The sequence below is a fragment of the Dermochelys coriacea genome, chromosome 3 (genome assembly GCF_009764565.3).
Source record: "Dermochelys coriacea isolate rDerCor1 chromosome 3, rDerCor1.pri.v4, whole genome shotgun sequence".
NCBI classification, from domain to species: domain Eukaryota; kingdom Metazoa; phylum Chordata; order Testudines; family Dermochelyidae; genus Dermochelys; species Dermochelys coriacea.
Genome location: NC_050070.1, coordinates 171,455,063 through 171,474,721, shown reverse-complemented (window position 1 = coordinate 171,474,721; position 19,659 = coordinate 171,455,063).

Genomic DNA, 19,659 nt, shown 5'->3' with positions numbered 1-19,659 from the left:
CCATAACAGCCTTTCCATGTTATTGCTGGGATCAATGTCAGAACTAACCTGCCTACAACTACCTGAGTCATCGCATTTACCCTTTTTATATTTTGGCACAAAATAGCCTTTTTCCAGACTCTGGAACTTCCCCAGTGTCCCAAGTGTTCCCAATCTGACATTTACGTTTCATACCCAGTAAAACAGAGCAGACTGTCCACTTCAGTTCAGTTAGAATTCTTAGACCTTCCTTTGTTTGTGTTGGTAATTTTAAAGTTCTCTTTTGGAAGGTTTTCTTGCAGCCAATTCCTTGGATGGAGCATGATGTTACATAATCACCAATGCAGGAGCCCTAGGATAGACTGTTTTCCCATTTATTTCTAATAGTTTGGCCACCATTTCTAATAGTTTGGCCACCATTTTCAGAAAAGAAATAAGGCCGAGACATTAAATTCTCTTACATATTTGCACCATTAATCACTTTATTATGAGATAATCTGGGATGGAATCATTTTTGCTGTTCTTTCTGTAGCTAAAATGAATGCTCTCTTTGGTGCAGTTACTCAGAACTCAGTGACAAGTAAGTGGTATCATTCATTGCAATGCAGCATACAAAGCAATAAATGACTTTTATGACTGGCTAAACTCTAAGGCAAAGCTGGCATGCTGAATAACTGCAAAATGCTGTTCATTGCAAGTACACCCTAACACCATGTATATTATTCCTACTATAGGAGACAATTAAAAAACATTAAATTAAAAGCTTCTTTTTAAAAAAAGAAAGAAACAATATTTCATTAGGGCTTGAAAGTACTATGTGGCATCTTTCATAAAATTTCTATATCTAAGTTATCTAAACACAAACTCCCTTTTTGCAAGTGTAATTTGCATCCATAAAAATGACAATATTTTTCTTTTTTTGGTCCTCACAACTAAATGCAAAAAGAAAGAAAGAAAGATGCAATGTTTGCAGACATAGTACTGCTTTCCCAAAAAAGAGAGGACGGACTAAGGCCCAGCTGAAAATCAGGCCACAGCACATCAGCAAGTGTTTTTGTGCCCTTGTCTGTGGAATCATATTTGAATTTTGGGAGAGCTGTGACTGGATGCAATTCTTATCTTCTCACATTACAACAGCAATGGCAAGCCTTTAGCGTCTTCAAGCTGCTTTGCAAACATAACTCACTAATCCTCACGGCTTTCCTCGGAGGTGAATATTTTACTCAAGGGAAATACTTTACAAAAGGGAAATCTGAGGTTCAGAGGTCAAGTGTTTTGCCCAAGACTATGAAAGGAGTCAGTAAGAGAGTCAGTATTAGAATTTAAGAATGCCAAGCTTCCAGTCCTGTGTTCACGTCACAGCCTTCTATGATAATGGATATTGATTTTAAAACAATTGTCACCAAACTGTTATATTATTACTTAGTTTTGCACAGCAGAAATAATCATGTGATTGCTATGTAACAACTGATCCCTGCAATATGGGTAAAGTTATGCTGCTTGATTTGTATTTTTTCACTAGCTATGCATTTTATGTTTATCAGAGGCATCTAGACTTATCAGAGGCATCTTATTAAAAATTTAAATGTATGTAATTCGTTTAATAGGGAAAAATATTCACCTTGCCTCTCTTAAATGTAAGCATGTGAGTAATCCTGTTGAAGACAGTGGGACTATTCGGGTGCCTGAAGTTAAACATGGTCTTATAGTAAATGCTTTCCTGGATTGGGTCCAATGTCTCTAATGTAGACAGACAGTGTGTACCTATACCAAGATATATATTTATGTGCTTCAGGTATATTGTGAGTTATTTTGTAAAAAAATTATGTCTACCCCCAGGAAAGTTTGCACTTGCTTTCCAGCAAGAGTACAGTTGTACCAATGCCAACAATGGTCTATGAACTAGCAAGCCTCTCCAGCTCTCTGAATTGTGTGGACCACTCCTCATTAGGGCAGGTTGTCTTGCAGCTCCACTTCAGTGGGCAAAATTCTCAATTGTTCTGTTCTGCCCTGCTTCTCTCTGCCCTTAAAGGAGCACAAATGCCTCTGCGGGAAGAGAGCAGAGCTGCTTGGGAGCTCAGCTGATGGCTGTTTCTGAGGAGACCATGCAGGACGACCAAGGACGCAGCCGTGGCCACTGTTTTTTTCACAAGAGGGAGGTGGGGAGGCAGCCCCTGAACTGCTGCACTCTTTACTGGCTGGGCATGAGGAGAGAAGTAGCATTCCAGGGCCTGCTGTGAAACTCCCTTCTCTCCTGTGAGCAATGTACCAAGAGAGCGAACAGCATGGATTACACTGTATTGAAGAGGACAGGACAGAATGAATTGAATTGAATTGAATCTGCGGAAAAGGACCTAGGGGTGACAGTGGACGAGAAGCTGGATATGAGTCAGCAGTGTGCCCTTGTTGCCAAGAAGGCCAATGGCATTTTGGGTTGTATAAGTAGGGGCATAGCGAGCAGATCGAGGGACGTGATCGTTCCCCTCTATTCGACACTGGTGAGGCCTCATCTGGAGTACTGTGTCCAGTTTTGGGCCCCACACTACAGGAAGGATGTGGATAAATTGGAAAGAGTACAACGAAGGGCAACAAAAATGATTAGGGGTCTAGAGCACATGACTTATGAGGAGAGGCTGAGGGAGCTGGGATTGTTTAGTCTGCAGAAGAGAAGAATGAGGGGGGATTTGATAGCTGCTTTCAACTACCTGAAAGGGGGTTTCAAAGAGGATGGCTCTAGACTGTTCTCAATGGTAGCAGATGACAGAACGAGGAGTAATGGTCTCAAGTTGCAATGGGGGAGGTTTAGATTGGATATTAGGAAAAACTTTTTCACTAAGAGGGTGGTGAAACACTGGAATGCGTTACCTAGGGAGGTGGTAGAATCTCCTTCCTTAGAGGTTTTTAAGGTCAGGCTTGACAAAGCCCTGGCTGGGATGATTTAACTGGGACTTGGTCCTGCTTTGAGCAGGGGGTTGGACTAGATGACCTTCTGGGGTCCCTTCCAACCCTGATATTCTATGATTCTATGATTCTATGAATACAGGAGCAACATGGACAGGGAATACCTCTTGTGCCATAAACCACCTCTCTCTAGTATCATACAAGAAGCCAGGACTGGGACCCTACCCCCAAACACCACAAACGGCCTGAGCAAAAGAGTCAGACAGGGAGGAAAATCCTTCAAAGCAGGTGTTATAGTTAAACCCCCTAATAATCTGTCGATTACAGTGGCAGTGTGCAAAGAAACCGATGTCTTCCGTATTTCAGTCATTTGTCACATATTCTGGTAGCTCGACAGATTCAAAGGTTGAGAGGCATTTTCAGTCCCACATTAATGAAAACTTGCTCAGAGATGCCCTGAGCCCTGTCTACACTAGCACATATATCACCTGTGCTGGAAACTGGGAACCATTTTCTAACAATGGGTATGTCTACTCTGCAATCAGAGGTGTGACTGCAGCATTTGTATTCAGACCTGAGCTAGCTTGGATCTAGTTAGCTTGAATAACAATAGCAGTGAAGCCACAGCAGCATGGGCAGCAGCATAGGCTAGTCACTCGGAACAAGAAAAAGGTCAAAATCCTTCCATATTCTCCATATTACATAAAGACATGCCCCAGGGATTATTTGGCTCAGACAAAAGACACAAATGAGGCCAAAAAAAGTAAATAGATGCATAGATTCTAAAGCCAGAAGGGATCACTAGGATCATCTAGTCTGACCTCCTTCGTGATATGGGCGAAGTCCTGGGCTGGTTGTATGCTCTGTGCTGTCACCTGTGTGCCATGGCTATCTCTGGTATGGCTACATGTGCAGCATGCAGACACATCCACAGACAAGTGTCCTCTACCTCCTGAGAAGCATGCATGTGCATCACTGTCCTTCTAGGTGTGCATTATCGCTTTTGGGTAATATAGTGTACCTCTGGATGGGGCTCAGTCATGTAAACTAATCCCACCACCCACACAGGTAAGTTATTCAGAACCAGACAAGAGGATTGGGGTGGGGCTGTTATTTTTGTATAGATATTCATAGCGCGTTGATCTCATGATATACTAAGATTGTTCCCAATAACACATAGCAGAATATAGGTTGACTGGCAGATGCACATAAGGCATGTGTTTAAGGCAGTAAGACTCAAACCATGGTCCTTCCTAGCTATACCTCAGGGCTTGTCTATACTACAAAATTAAGTCGACTTTATCTAATTCAACCTCAAGCCTCCGAATTAATTAAGTTGATTGTGCATGGCCTCATCATGCTCATTGTCTTGATGGAGTGCATCATCACTAGCAGTGCCTGCATTGATGCACAAAGCAGTGCATCATGGGTAGCTATCCCAAAGTGCAACTTGCCGCAGTATGTTTTGGGAAGTTTGTGCAATGCCTCATGGGACCAAAACATTGTTGCTTGGGAGAATGGGAACATTGCGTCGGCATCCCATGGTGCACTGTGTTCAACGGCAAACAACCCAGTGGTTTTTGTGCCTTAAAACCACTGTACATATCCCATAATCCCAGAAGCATGGTGCCTGCTCAGTTATGCACTCTTGCTGTGAGCATTTCAAACACCTCGCACCTTCTTCTGCAGTATTTCCAGAGCCAAAGTAGGGTCCACCGCACAGAACATAGCGATGTCTTTAAAGCAGCCCTGCTGCAACCCATTGAAAAACAACTCACAGTTGCTGCTGGCAGTCACAGAACAGCTGCACTCTGTTGAGCGCCGTTTTTGGTCCCATGACACAAGCACTGACTGGTGGGACCACATCGTTTTGCAGGTATTGGATGACGAGCAGTGGCTGCAGAACTTTTGAATGCAGAAGACTATCTTCCAGGAACTTTGTGCAGAGCTTTTCCTTGCCCTGCAGTTCAGCAACACAAAAATAAGAGCTGCTCTGACAGTGGCGAAGCGAGTGATGATCGCTATTCAGAAGCTTGCAATGGCAGACAGTTACTGGTCAGTAGAGAATCAATTTGGAGTAGATAAATAGGAGCTGCTGTGCTCCAAGTGTGCAGGGCCATTAATTGACTTCTGCTACAAAGGGTAGTGAATCTGGGAAATGTGCAGGATGTAGTGGATGGTTTTGCCATGATGGGGTTCCCTAATTGCAGTGGGGTGATAGATGGCACATATATCCCCATCTTGGCATCAGACCACCTTGCCAAAGAGTACATAAACCAAAAGGGAAACTTTTAAATGGTGTTGCAAGCGCTGGTGGATCACAGGGGGCGTTTCACCGACATCAGCGTAGGATGGTCGGGAAAGGTTCATGACACACACATCTTTAGGAACTCGGGTCTGTTCAAAAAGCTGAAATCCAGGACTTTCTTTCCAGACCACAAAATGAACATTGTCGATGTTGAGATGCCTATAGTTATCCTGGGGGACCCAGCCTACCCTTGCTCCCATGGCTCATGAAACCATACACCAGCCGTCTGGACAGCAGTAAGACACGGTTCAGCTATAGGCTCAGCAAGTGCAGAAGGGTGGTTGAATATGCCTTTGGTCATTGGAAAGGGCACTGGAGAAGTCTACTAACAAGGTTGTACCTAAGTGAAGAGAACATCCCCATGGTTATAGCTGCCTGATGTGTGCTCCATAATATCTGTGAAAAAAGGGGGGAAATTTTCTGCAGGGGTGGGCAGTTGAGACCGATTGCATGGCAGCCATTTTTGAGCAGACAGATACCAGGGCAATAAGAAGAGCACAGCAAGGGGCGTGTGTATCCGCAAGGCTTTAAAAAGCTATTTCAATAATGAGTTGCAGTAATGTGAGCTGCTTGTCCGCATTGTGCTTTCCCAAACCTTCACCTGCCTTGTATCAGTGTCCCTGTTAAGCCAACTCCCCGCCCAATAAAGAACATTTATTTCTTCTACTCAGTAAAGAAGAGAAGAGAAGGCTGAATCAGAAGCATCTGAGAAACTACAGACTGAATGCCAGCAGGATCTCTTGGACACGTCCCAGCCCCTGCCTCCAAAACACTTCTCATATGGAAGAAATGGAAAGGGACATAAAAGGAAGTCAGCATTTGCAAGTGCAGAGAGGGACATTCTGTTAATAAAGAACATTTCTACTCAATAAAGAATATTTATTTCTCAAAACCATTTACTTTATTTAACAAGCAAAAGTAAGGAGGGAGAACAGAAAAAAAAGGTAACCTTGGGGAAAAGGGATTGTAAAGTTGGAATGGGAAAACATTTTCAGCTGTGTAACATAATACCACATTTCAGACCATGAAAGGTCTGTGAATGGGCACCTTCTGTTCCTTATACCCTCCCCCTGAGTTAAGTGAAAGGGATAATGGACTTTTCACCAACGCTTCAGGGAACGCTTCCAGGAGGGTGATTCTGCGCAAGTGATGCTGGCTGGCTGTCCACCAGGGTCTGCAGAGGGACTCCACCCTCCTGCTTCTGTTCCTGCAGTTCAACCAGACGCTTCAACATATCTGCTTGGTCCCTCATAATCCGAAGCATCTCATCCTGCACCGCATCTCTTGGTCATTGGAAACTTCCCTTCTCTCCATGTTCATGTCTAACTTCTCGGACACTGAAATCCTCCATGCTCTCAGCTCTGTCTCAGCTGTCCCAGAGGCGTTCATTATCTCAGTGACCACGTCCTCCAGCGTTCTCTTTCTCCTTCTTATAATCAGTGAAAGTCTGCTTTCAGGTGTTGATGACACGCCGAAGGACACATTTCCAGCTGTCAGTCATGGGAAAAAATAAAGGAGCCATTGTACATGAATAAAATGTTTCCAGAGCAAGGCCATTTTCATTAAAAAAAAATCCCTTATTACACTAGGTGCAAGCCAGAACATAATCAGAATCTGTAATCATTCACTGTGCCATTTTGCTGCTCCAGCCATGGTGAGTAGGTCACCCTGAGTCATGGAAGACCGCACTTTTGATGAAGTTTATAGCAGGCTCATATCGGGAGCTGAGGTAACTAGTCAAACAATGGCCTTTCCCCACAGCACCACGGGAAGCTGTTTATGAACGGGGTGAGGGATGGGGAAATGTTTTCACTCCCAAATTGCAGAATCTCTCATGTGGGGCCCCAGTCCCTATCAGCCACTTTAAACTACTTCCGACCCGTGTCGAGCACTATAAAGGCACATTGCAAACCCCATGGTTTGGCAATCCAGAATGTGTGCAGGGGGGAGGGAGGTCTACATGCCCTTTTTTTCTTGTAAGAGCACTTTTAATGAGAACTTCCCCTTTTTCCACTAGGTGACCCTATATGATATCAGTCTCCTGAGGGTAACAAAGGCAGAAAGGAAGGAGATGCTGCAAGCATCTGGGTATAGACCCAGTCCTTATGCTGCTATGCTGTGTACCGCAATTTTGCCAGCAGAATTAATTCAGGAGTTGCGTGGGAAAGTATCCTTCCATGGTGGAAGAAATAAGACTACCCTGTCCAGAAACCTTCTGCAAAGGATTGCAGAGTACCTCCGTGAAAGTTTCCTAGAGATATCTATGGAGGATTCCCAGGCTATCCCAGTCTACATAAACAGGCTTTTCCAGGGGCCACCCTCTGCATAGCTGGAGCGGCCTCTTGTAAGCAGAGAACCACAGCATCTCGCTTTTTCTTCACAGTAAACATGCAATACCACTGAATGTGTGTGCTCGCTAAAGTTTAACTGGACTTTGATTGCAACTGTAGACTCACCAGAGGTTCCTACCCTGGCATCACAGTCTGCCATCATGATGCCCTGCGACCCACCAGGCTCCAGGGTTAAAAATATTTCCTGGCTCTCGGGGAGAATGGATCCACTGCTCATCTATCTCCCATTCCTCTCCTCCTCTTCCTCATCCACCATATCGTCCTTCTTGTTGTCCCTAGGCTCACACACCTGTGAGGTGCCACATTGTGGGAGTGCTGATAGGGTCACCCCGAGAATCGCATGCAGCTCATTATAGAACCGGCATGTGTGGGGTTCAGCACCAGAATGACTGTTCGCCTCCATTGTCTTCTGGTACACTTGGTGAAGTTCTTTTATTTTTACACAGAAGTGCTGTGTGTCCCTCGTGTAGCCCTTCTCCCTCCATTCCATGAGCAATCTTTGTATAGATGTCAGTGTATCTTCTGCTGGATTGGAGCTCTGCCTGCATAGACTCTTCTCCCCATTCAGCGATGAGATCCACCACCTCCTGTGCAGACCAGGCTGGAGCGAGTTTGGGGTGTGTAGTCTCCATGATCAGCTGTGCTCAAGCTGGCACACGCCCAATGTTGATGGAACAGGAAATGGGAAATCAAAAATTCCCAGGGTTTTAGCAGGGGAGGAGCTGTTTTCTGTTTACCTGGCTGCAGTGCAGCAGAGTTGAGAATGATTTCCAGAGAGATCACAGATGAGCACTGTGGGACACCATCTGGAGGCCAATTAAATGGAATTACACAACACTGCATCCGCACTACCTCGCAGTCCACCCATGAAAACTGAATTAAGTGCTATGCCTCTCGCAGAGGTGGATTACAGAAGTCGACATTAGAGGTGACTTAGGTCGGTGTAAAGGACCCATAGGGTAGACACATACTTTAACAGGTCGACTTAAGGTAGCTTCCATCTACCTAACTTTTTAGTGTAGACCAGGCTTCAATCCCACATTTCAGGGCTATCAATGCAGCTCCCTGTGTGGTCTCTGAAACCAACAAGAGCCAGGAGAAACATGCAATACCACTGAATGTGTGTGCTCGCTAAAGTTTAACTGGACTTTGATTGCAACTGTAGACTCACCAGAGGTTCCTACCCTGGCATCACAGTCTGCCATCATGATGCCCTGCGACCCACCAGGCTCCAGGGTTAAAAATATTTCCTGGCTCTCGGGGAGAATGGATCCACTGCTCATCTATCTCCCATTCCTCTCCTCCTCTTCCTCATCCACCATATCGTCCTTCTTGTTGTCCCTAGGCTCACACACCTGTGAGGTGCCACATTGTGGGAGTGCTGATAGGGTCACCCCGAGAATCGCATGCAGCTCATTATAGAACCGGCATGTGTGGGGTTCAGCACCAGAATGATTGTTCGCCTCCATTGTCTTCTGGTACGCTTGGTGAAGTTCTTTTATTTTTACACAGAAGTGCTGTGTGTCCCTCGTGTAGCCTTTCTCCCTCCATTCCATGAGCAATCTTTGTATAGATGTCAGTGTTTCTTCTGCTGGATTGGAGCTCTGCCTGCATAGACTCTTCTCCCCATTCAGCGATGAGATCCACCACCTCCTGTGCAGACCAGGCTGGAGCGAGTTTGGGGTGTGTAGTCTCCATGATCAGCTGTGCTCAAGCTGGCACACGCCCAATGTTGATGGAACAGGAAATGGGAAATCAAAAATTCCCAGGGTTTTAGCAGGGGAGGAGCTGTTTTCTGTTTACCTGGCTGCAGTGCAGCAGAGTTGAGAATGTTTTCCAGAGAGATCACAGATGAGCACTGTGGGACACCATCTGGAGGCCAATTAAATGGAATTATACAACACTGCATCCGCACTACCTCGCAGTCCACCCATGAAAACTGAATTAAGTGCTATGCCTCTCGCAGAGGTGGATTACAGAAGTCGACATTAGAGGTGACTTAGGTCGGTGTAAAGGACCCATAGGGTAGACACATACTTTAACAGGTCGACTTAAGGTAGCTTCCATCTACCTAACTTTTTAGTGTAGACCAGGCTTCAATCCCACATTTCAGGGCTATCAATGCAGCTCCCTGTGTGGTCTCTGAAACCAACAAGAGCCAGGAGAGAGGGAAAATCTGCCTTTTTATTTATATAAAACCAACTAAAAGTTTTTATTTATTTAGAAAGGAGCTTAAACTGGGCCTGACTCTAAATAAATAAAACCCATTATTTTCCCTCTCTACTTGTTGCCACCAAGCCATGTACATTTCAAAGACCACACAGAAAGCTGTGGTAGCTATAGCCCTGTGCGCTGAAATGTGGGACTAGGGCAAGTGAGTGAGTGCGCCAGAGACTGTATTTAGCAAACCCTACAGGTGAAGGGGGTTAGGAGAAGAATATTTTAAGGCCAGGGCTGAGTACAGTCCCTTAAGTTACATCTATGTCCCAGTACATGTCAAAGAATGTCTACTCCTTCACCATATCTGCCGGCTCGTATAGGATTAGACTTCCCCCTTTATTCACACTGAGTAGGACCTTAGACTGCAAGTAGTTCCGGTCAGTCATTGTGACTAGTCTGTTTGAATACTGATGGCCCGGAGGGAGGGGAATGCTGAGGACATAGACAGGAAAAGCAGCAGGAGAACACACACAGAATGGGCCAAGTGTTTTTTATTCAAACTTTAAATTAACTAGAGAGAGAAAATTAGGGAAATATCTCAAAGATTTATTTCAGACTGGTTATTGCTGAGAACTAACCAGCTTCAGATCCTTGAAAAAATAAACACTCAACACAGAAAAATCTGGAAAGTGAATGTTTCCTAGGGGTCCTTTTTCCCCTCCCAATCCACAAAACACATTTCTGTAATACAAACCCCAAGCAAAAAAGAGAAATAAATCTCTCCTTCAGCTGTCAAGCCATAAACACAATGGGACAGCAATTCATAGTAAGTACAGTGATTAATTTGGCTCAAGCTTCTATATAAGAAAGATCAACTGAAAAGTAATTGCACAACAACTCCCCAATTTCCTGCTTCAAGGGTGAGTCTGATCTCAGTGCCTGATCAGCAAAAGATACTGAGTCCCAACTACCTCCCACATCTGATAGTCCCACTTGTCTCCACACAATAGGTAATTGGGTAACTTTAGATGAACCCATAGCTGGGCTTTTTGGCAGTGCTGTGTTCCTTAGCAGTCCGTCTGTGAGGGGAGACACCTGTGGCAGCTCTGTTGATTGGGGGATGAAGTTTTAACTCTTTTTCCTGCCAGCATCCACCTAAAAGCAGCCTATTTTTTGTTCACATACAATCCACTCATACCAGATGCTACACAAAAACTGATCATTCAAAGCCTCAATTAAATAAACAACAAATCCCTGTTGGAGTTGTAGCCTTCTCATGTCTGAATGCTAAGCTCTTGACTCAGACCCTTGGTTGCCCTCTCATCCCAGCTTTTATGTTTTTTAAATCCATGCAGAATGAATCACAGAAGTCAAGCTATCAGTATACACCTTACTGATATTTACCAGGGCCTCTGTCCTATCAGCTTTGGCTCCAAATGTATGATTTGTGGTTTGTTACCCAATTGCTATCAGGAGAAGAAGTGGCCTACGTGATTTCAGGGAAGTCATCCATAAGACAATCTCTCTGTTACTATGTGGCCCACAGGGAATTTGTTAGAGACAAAGGACTATATCTTGATCTCATTAAAGTCAGAATTTTGTCCTTGACTTCAGTGAGACTGGGATTTGTCCTCAAAACATCAACAGTAAGCATTGATCCTGGCCTGAAAAGTTCACCTCTAGAGATAAGAAGGTGTAATATAAAACTTCTGTTAGAACTTTGTTCTCCATAGAGACTGCTAATGAAGGGCCTACATTGGCCAATTAAGGCTAAACGCAGAGGGTAGCTGTTTTATGATGCAGAAACATGTCTACTAGGAATTACACTGAATGAGCAACTCATTTCACAAGCCCACAATAGTCATAGAATGGCAAAAAGTTTTAATATATGCTTACCCGGAGCTTTTTTGATCTGGTGGTTATATTATACTTCACCAGTGGTGAGCACCAAACTACATCAGAAGGATTGGGACCCAAATTAGCATCAGATGCTAGAATTTTCCTTCCTTTTTGGGAGGAGAGGAGGCTCAGTGAAAGGTGAGAAATAATTTGACTCACAGACTGGCACGGCAGAAGACAGGAAGAGAGCAATAGGGCTACCATGAGGTCACACCCTGAAACTGCACATTTTTTCCAAGTACAGCAGGGTTTCAGCTGCTATGGTTTTTGAGGCACCCAGCCAAAGTGTGACAGCTCCAAAACCCCCCCACAGAAAATCCATTGCTGAGCATAACAACAGACTTGGCTTAGAGTTGGCTGTTGAAGGAAAGGCCAGTGGATAGTCCTCAGTGTAAACTGTTTGTTGAGTATGAAATGACAAGCGGCAGCTGCAAAGCATAGAATATTAGAGCAGCAATTAAAATTCCCTACTTGGGGATGCTGCAGAAAGTGCAGATCTCACTGGCTACTTAAAAACCGCAAGCCATTTTAACATGGAAGGAGGCCAGGAAACTTAGCTGGAGTCATCTTCTCCTTTGAGTCAGTGGTTATATCCAACAGGCAGGGCTGGTTCGGACAATGGTGCCAAACCAGCAGCCACACAGTGCCCACAGGTGTCAAGGTCCCAGCAATAGCAGTGCAGTATTTTCAGTTGGTGTTCCAATAGCACATGATGAGGAGCATAAGCTGCTTCATGCCAGCTACACGCTCAATGGGAATAAACATTTGAGCTCCCTGTGTAATTGGGATGTCTCCCTCTGTATCCTAGCTGTTGCCAGGATGCAATGCATGTTCTCTCTTCCCATCTGACAAGAAACCTCCATCCATAAGTTTCAACTCCCCCACCAGCTCTAAGCAAATCATTTTCTCTCTCACTCCTCAGACCCCATGGTCCTCAATACCCCACCCCTGCATCTTGCATGGCACAGGAGCTTGGTATAAAGTGCAATAAAATTTTAAAATATGTCGTTTTCTAGGGTCATCTCTTTTTGAAGAGATGTACAGGAAACACAAAGTCTAGCAGTGATGGCTGATACAGACAGACACAATGCAAACTTGCCTGCAAAGTCCTGCCAGTCCACTGCAATCCTGACCTGAAATAACTTTGCCCATCCTGGCCCTCTCTGGGGAAAAGAATACCAGTCATTCAGGGGGTGCACCATGAGGACCACTCTCTACTAGGATACCACTGCCAAACTCAAACACAAGACAGGAAGTGGATCTCTCTCTCTTTTTTTACAGAGGTAAGGCCTGTAAGTATCCCTACTGTGGTACCTAACCTGAAACACTTTTGCTGTTGTTTTTAACCAGAAATCTAATGTTTTAATTCCAGTGTATTCACTATAATAATGTGGGTTTAATATATAAGTTAATACATATGTTTTATAAGCAGAAACACAGACTTGAGCAAAATTTGAAGGCAAAGTTAATGGCTAGTGCACTAAACCACCATGACCCCTCCTATGATCCTTCTAATTAAAGATAGGGTAGGCATTACATTAATACCTCTCTGCGCATCAGAACCTTCCAAATGTGTCTTCAAAGCAATTTTCAAAATACTGTATTCTAGGGGATTAGCGAGTTTGTTGTGGGGGATGAAGGGGAGTCATCATTTGTCCTCATTCAGATTTCTGTGCCGCAAAAGAGACAGAAGACCTACAGCTGAAACCTCATCAGAGATGCAGCCTCCCTATAAACATGTGTGGTCCTGAATTTTTGGCAGTCTTCAAACATTTTCATTTCCTATTCACCTTTTCAGGTTCAACTCTGATTTCCCTCAGTATTTCTTCTTCCTCCACTATAGAAAATTGACAGGTATCTTTGTTTCTGGCATCTGTTTCCTATTCCCCTTTGTGAAGATTGCAGTAAATAAGTAATTGAGGGGGGACGGAGAAGTCTTCCTATTTTCCCTTTAGGCCTTGTCTACTGGCAAGTTTCTGTGCAGTAAAGCAGCTTTCTGCATTGTAACTCCTGAGGTGTACACACTGCCAAGTCTCTTAGTGTGCAGAAACTGCACAGTTGCAGCACTGTAAAAAAACCTCCCTGACAAGAAGTGTACAGTTTTCTGCGCCAGGAGCACAGTGCCGCAGTCCCAATGTAGATACCCTGGTCGATTACAGCACTGCGATTGGCCTCCAGGAAGTGTCCCACAAGGCCTGTTCTTGCCTCTTTGAACATCAGTTTGTATTGTACTGCCTTGCATGCAGGTGACCAACTGTCATTCTCACCCCGTAAATTCGTTTGGAATTTTGAAAGTCTCCTTCCTGTTTGCTCAATGATGCTTACAGTGGTCTCAGTGCTTCTTTCCAGGTGGCCATGCCTGCTCCATGCATCAGGCAATCCCCCACTTGGAGCAATGTCAAGCTGCTGGACCTCATCAGCATTTGGGGAGAGGAGGCTGTCCAGTCCCAGCTGCACTCCAGCTGTAGGAATTATGATACCTACGGACAGATTTCATGATGCATGACAGAAAGGGGCCATGACCAGCACACGCTGCAGTGCAGGATCAAAGTGAAGGAGCTGCGGAACACCTACCACAAGGCGCAGAAGGCAAATTGCTGCTCCAGTACTGCACCCATGAATTGCCAGTTCTACAAAGAGCTGGACGCAATACTCGGTGGCAACCCTACCTCCACTGCGAAGGTCATTTTGGATACTTCGGTGGCTCATGTGCCAGTCAAGAGTGGACTGAGCCAGGAGAAGGAAATCTTGGACGAGGATGGGGAGGAGAAAGGGGATCCAGAGGCAGAGGACAACTCAAAGGTCAGAGATTCCTGCAGCCAGGAGCTGTTTTCTACCCCGGAGGAGACTAGCCAGTCACAGCTATTAGATGTTGGCAAAGCGCAAACAGGAGAGGAGGCCCCTGTTAAGTGGCTTTGGAAATCGCTGAAGCGAGTTGTTGGGGGCAGGAGGGTTACAGAAAGCAGGCTTGTATCTGTATGATGCGCGTACCACCACATGCCTAGTTTGAGTGGTAGAACAGGCTGTTGACACTCCCTCACTTCACGGGAATTTGCCTCAGAGATTTCCAGGAAACTCTCATAGTGATACTGGGCAATCCGCTGCCGCAGGTTCTTTGGCCGAGCGGCTTTGTTTCTTGCCCCATTAACAGTAACTTTCCCGCGCCACTCTGCCATCACTGGCAGGGGGGAGGAGGGGGCGGCAGGCATTGCTGCACACCGGCAAGCCACATAAGGGCCAGGGCAGAAACCACAGTCTTGGAGAAGACCCTCCCTTGATTCCCTGCTCACCCTCAGCAGGGTCCAGCTTCCCAGGTGCCAGTGGGCCTTTAAACGGCCAAAAGCACACTCAACAATCATTCTGCACTTGCTCAGCCTGTTGTTGAACGCTCCTTGCTGCTGTCAAGGTGCCCCATGTATGGCTTCGTAAGCCACAGCATTAAGGAGTACGCGGGATCTCCCAAGATCAGAATAGGCATTTTGACTTTCCCTATTGTGATCTTCTGGTCCGGGAAGAAAGTCCCTGCTTGAAGCTTCCTGAACAGGCCAGTGTTCTGAAACATGCACGCATTAATGTCTGTGAAATGCCCACGGTGATCTACAAGCACCTGGAGAATCATTGAGAAATACCCCTTGCAATTAATGTACTCGGTGGCTAGGTGGTCTGTTGCCAGAATTGGAATATGTATGCCATCTATCACCCCTCCGCAAGGAAGCCTATTCTGCAAAGCCATGCACAATGTCACACACATTGCCCAGAGTCATGGTCTTTCGGTGCAGGATGCAATTAATGGCCCTGCACACTTCCGTCAACATGAGTCCACAAGTTGACTTTCCCACTCCCAACTGGTTAGCGACCTATCAGTTGCAGTCTGGAGTAGCCAGTTTCCACAGTGCAATGACCACATGCTTCTCCAACGGCAGGGCAGCTCTCATTCTCGTGTCCTTGCGCTGCAGGGCTGAGGCGAGCTCATCACACAGTCCCATGAATGTGGCTTTCCTCATCCAAAAGTTCTGCAGCCACTGCTCAGCATCCCAGACATACATAACGATGTGATCCCACCACTCAATGCTTGTTTCCCGAGCCCACAAGTGGTGTTCCACTGTGGTCAGCACCTCTGAGTGCCAAAAGCAATCTCGTATCATAGCTACTATGTGTGGTGACATCAGTGTCTCACTCCTCTTGCCTTAGTCAGAGCAAGCAGCATACCGGTCAACAGTTCAGGATCCAGTCCTGCAGACTGAAGAGGCAGAGTGCACAATACACAGACTCTTGAAAGATGGCACCAAATGCAGATGGAAGCATAGGGTACTGCTGGGACGCGAAGCAATGTATTATGGGGCTTGGGACAGGACCCAGGATTCCCCATGACCCCCTCTGCCTTCCCACAACTCTTAGCGGCAGAAGAGGAAGAGATGCTCTGTGGGATAGCTGCCCAGAGTGCACCGCTCAGAATACCGCTGCAAGTGTGAACACGCTATTGTGCAGGCAGCTGACAGTGTGAACACACAACAGCGGTTTCCATTCAGCACTCTCTGAGTGGCACTGTAACTGCCAGTGCTGTAACTCTGCCAGTGTAGACATACCCTTACAAACATCTTGTCCTTTAAAGCAGGTTCAATTGAACATTCACAGTCTAATTGGTCAGTGTAACTGGTCAGGGCTTAAATGGTTTAATGTTTTCACACTGGCCATGCTGGTTCAGTTTAAGAAGTATTGAACTTCTCTACAGACATACTAGCACTGTTCTAAAGCAGTTCCGTTGCACTGCTCTCTGGGAAAATGTTGTATCTTTTACTCTTTACACAACAACATAATAGGAATGAACTACACAGGCAAAATGGGGTCCAAATAACCATGCTTACTAACTATATACCATATGCTAGACCTGGCTATATATACACACTGCTGCTCTGGCAGGAATCTGGTGGCTATTACAGAAGACAGTGAGGGGAGCTAGAGGGTTAACAAGCTATTTAAAGGGATACTACCCAATTCTTACATATTACAGTAGGTATTCCAGAGGTCTTGACACAACTCTCAGATGTATTGCCAAGGGCCTCTGAGATTCCTCATGAATGTTAGATAGTCAATTCTTTGGGGAAAGGACTGTCTTTTTGTTCTGTTTGTACAGCACCTAACACAAAGGGGTCCTGGTCCATGACCAGGTGCTATTATCATACATCTAATAAATAACTATAATATAATATATGTGAACTTTTCTGTTGTTATAGGACCATACATATCCTATATGCCAAGGATTTTTTTTATTTAGTACCACTGAAGTGCAAACTATACAGCACCTTTTATTTCACAAAATAAGCTTTGTTGTAAGAGGCCATGCCAAACATTGAAGGGCCAGCTGCCAACACTAGATATTAAATGATGTTAAAAATCTCTTTTTGAGTTCATATATTTCAAGATCCCCTCTATATTATTCACCTACTATTCATATATTGACACACAGGAAGGAATCCAAATATCTTGTAACAGACTCTGTTCTCATTTACCCTGTCAGTGGGGTTGTACAGGGGCCGCTGAGACCAAAATTTGTTCATCTGCCCACTCCCAAAAAAGCTGGCAGATTTCTCCTACATCAAGAAAAAATGGAGGGGTCTGAAGGGAGCTGCAGTGCAACATGGCTATAATGTTATCATGTGCTTGCTTTTATTTAAAATATTGAGTGCTAGATTGTGCCCAGCCCTCTGTGAGTGTATATGTGAGAGAGAGATTAGGAATTGGGAAACAGAGTTGCAGAAGACTTCTCTCCCTCTGTATCACTGTGTAAGGGCTAATCACAATCAGGTTGAGGGGCAGAGGCAATGGTCCCTGTTAGCACCTCCGGTGGTGCTGCACTCTGGAAGTGGAGAGTGGAGCTATGCTCCTACCCCTTCCACAGGACTGGCCTGGCCTGGAGGGAATGCATGCTGCACTGCTTCAACAAGTGGCAGAGGGAGCTGACGCTCCAAAGGGAAGCCCCTGTAGTCCCTGGAGCAATGGCTCTAACACCACATCATTGCGCCCCACTCCAACAAATGCTGTGGCTTAGAGCCACATCTTAGCATAAACACTTTTTGATTCCTTATACTTGTTTCTGTGTCTCTGCACTCATCTTCTAGACTTTCTCCCAGCTGAATGGGTCTATATCTTCTCCGAGGGGCTTGGAGACTTTGCCATCCATTTTTCCACAGCCCAGCATGGTGCCCTGGAGATGTTTCTGATAGTAGATGCATGGTGAGGTTATACATTCCCTCTCATCACTGGGAAAGAAATTGCAGAGGAAAGTTCCAATTTTTTTAAGCTATGGAAAAAGTAATCAAACATTTCACTGACCACTAAAATGTCATTGCTTCATATGTTTGAAAAGGCTTCTCCCACTGTGTTCGATGGGTCTGGAGAGACTCCAGTTCATGTGGGTTGCACACATACCTCCCATTTTGCTTCGAAATTAAAAGCCTAAATTCAGCTTTTTTTAAAAAAAAATGCTTTTAGTGCTTTACTATTGACCCACAACTTCACAGCAACCCACCTGATTTCTATTATGATCAGTCAGGATCTTTTCAGAATGTTTTCCACAAAAGGTTGTGTGCAGAGCATTTTCTCCAGATGATCTGACAAAAAAATGACTATTGCACGTAAAGAAAAAGAGAGCATAACACAGTAAACATATTAGTAATCATTTGGGAAAGTGACAGACCCTAAACCGCATAACTTAACACAAAAGATAGGGCCCATTCCCATTCCCAGAGAAGTGACATCACCAGTGTCCTAATTTTCAGTTGCTAGTGTGGGTCTGTAGTCAGCCAGCCCCCAGCTGGGGCTTAGCCATAGACTTTTTGAGCCTCTTCCGCCAGAGTTCCCTACAGGAGCATCCACTCCTGGGCAATCTCACAGTTCCCAGCACAAGTGCAACTGACCCCTGGACTCTTTTCAGAGTCCAACTACAATTCACTTGTCTGTAGTCCCTGGAGGCACTCCCCAGGTCCTGCCACAGGTCCCTTGCCCATGTCACGCTCATAGTATCAGTCTGCCCACAACCAATGGGACAGGGGAGGAAGGAAAGGCTAGCCACTGCCTTGGGCTAGGCTCCCCTGGCTACTGTAGCCCATTAGCAGTACCTCTGCTGCTGGGCAAACTTCCCCCTTCTCTGTGGCCACTTTCACCTTATGAAGTTCACTACTCCAGGTGGAGCTTGCTCTGCAGGTTTGCCTAATTGGAGCTGCTTGAGTGCAGGAATGCTCATTAGCCTTCCTACCAGTGGGATGGGAGCATGTCCCATCACATGGTCTTTTATAACTATTTTAACATAGCTGTGCCTCGGCAGATTGTTTACAGTTATCACTACACTGTACACCAGTGGTGGGCAACCTGCGGCCCACAGGCCGCACGTGGCCCATCAGGGTAATCCTTTGGCGAGCCACCAGACATTTGCATGGCCGCCTGCAGCTCCCAGTGGCTGCGGTTCAACATTCCCGGACAATGGGAGCTGTGGGAAGCGGTGCGGGCTGCAGGGATGTGCTGGCCACCGCTTCCCGGAGCTCCCATTGGTCGGATCTGGAAAGACTCCAGTTCATGTGGGTTGCACACATACCTCCCATTGGCCGGGAATGGCAAACCATGGCCACTGGGAACTGCAGGCGGCCGTGCAAATGTAAACAAACTGTCTGGCAGCCCGCCAGCGGATTACCCTGACAAACTGCAGGTTGCTCACGACTGCTGTACACCATAGACACTCAGAATTTCACTGCACCAGCAAAGAAAACTCAGACACTCCTGCTTGAAAAAACAGGTCCCCAACACTTGAGCTAAAGAAGAATCTCTATTAGCTGTTAGCAGTACAGGGCCTATGACATACAGCTGAGCAGTTCTGATTCCATCCAGTAGAAGGCAGAGTGGGACATAGTCATATCTTTTCTAATGATCAGTGTTTATATTGCAGTAGTGTCTGTAGGTCAAGCAGTTTAGGGCCCTGTTTTGTTAGACACTGTATAAACACAAAAAGAAAAGGAGTACTTGTGGCACCTTAGAGACTAACAAATTTATTAGAGCATAAGCTTTCGT